The sequence below is a fragment of the Bison bison genome, unplaced genomic scaffold, assembly GCF_000754665.1.
Source record: "Bison bison bison isolate TAMUID 2011002044 unplaced genomic scaffold, Bison_UMD1.0 scf7180017864146, whole genome shotgun sequence".
NCBI lineage: Eukaryota > Metazoa > Chordata > Mammalia > Artiodactyla > Bovidae > Bison > Bison bison.
Genome location: NW_011494718.1, coordinates 3,705,049 through 3,706,319, shown reverse-complemented (window position 1 = coordinate 3,706,319; position 1,271 = coordinate 3,705,049).

The following is a 1,271-nucleotide window of genomic DNA, read 5'->3' as shown; positions in this document are numbered from 1 at the left end:
CTTGTTTGCGTGTGTCTGCCATCTTTTATTCGACTTTCTATTTGTGAGCTTCATCCATATTGCTGTGTGTAGCTGTAGGTTATTTATCATCATTGATATAATTGATATTGCATAAATTTATCATGATTTTTAAACCCACTCCACTGTTGAACATGTAGTCCATCTACTTCCCCCAGTTTCGGGCTACTATGAATGGTGCTACTATCAGGGTTGCTGTATGTGTGTTTCGATGAACACGTGCATGCTCTTCTGTTGCGTATAAGGTATGTACATAACCAGCTTTCGCAAATACCGCCAAGCCGCTTTCTACACTCCCTCCCTCTCAAGTAATGCTTCACAGTTCTAGTTGTCCCAACTCTTTCCCAACACTTCACATTGTTTTTTTATTTTAGCCATTATTATGGGGATGCAGTGGTATCTTGTTGTGGTTTCAGTTTGTGTTTAGCAGTTGGCTAATAAAATTGATTATTATTAGTTGGCTAATAAGGAGAAGGAAATGGCAACCCACTCCAGTATTCTTGCCTGGAGAATCCCAGGGTCGGGGGAGCCTGGTGGGCTGCCGTCTATGGGGTCGCACAGAGCTGGACACGACTGAAGCGACTTAGCAAGCAATAAGACTGAGCGCTTTTCATATGTTTATTACACATTACCCTTTTCATAAAGTGCGCATTTATGTGCCCCTTTTCCTGTCTGCTAATACCTATCAGATTATGCGTGATAACTGTGCGTTCAAATCGTCTCTGTATTTAATTATTTTCTGTATCCTTGATTTATCAGAGGTTTTTTCCCCCAAACATTAGAATCACCTAGCAGCTTTGAATAAATGTTGTTCCTGGAACCTCATCCCTATGAAGTCAGGACTTCGAATGAGTGAAATCAGTTGCAGCACCAGCAAGGGCATTTGGTAAAACTTTAAAACTTGATTTCAGTCTTACCAAAGAGTTGCAAAAATAGTACAAAAAATGCCCGTATTTCATAAGATGTTTACATTTCCTTTTTCATAAGCTGTTTACATTCTATCACATTTGTTTTATTATTTATTTCTACATCTATATTTATTTTTATGCCTATATCTAGATTTAGATTAAGATCTAATTATTCTCTGAATCAATTGAGAGTAAGTTGCAGGTATCATGCTCTTTTACCTTAGTCTAGCAGTTTTTGAGAGAGTCTTTTTTTTTCCCTTGTAGTCTGGTTGATTTCTACTTTCTAAATTTTCAAAGTTACGTTGTTAGGTCCAAATAGGCTGTGTTTGCTGTATCTTTTTCGTG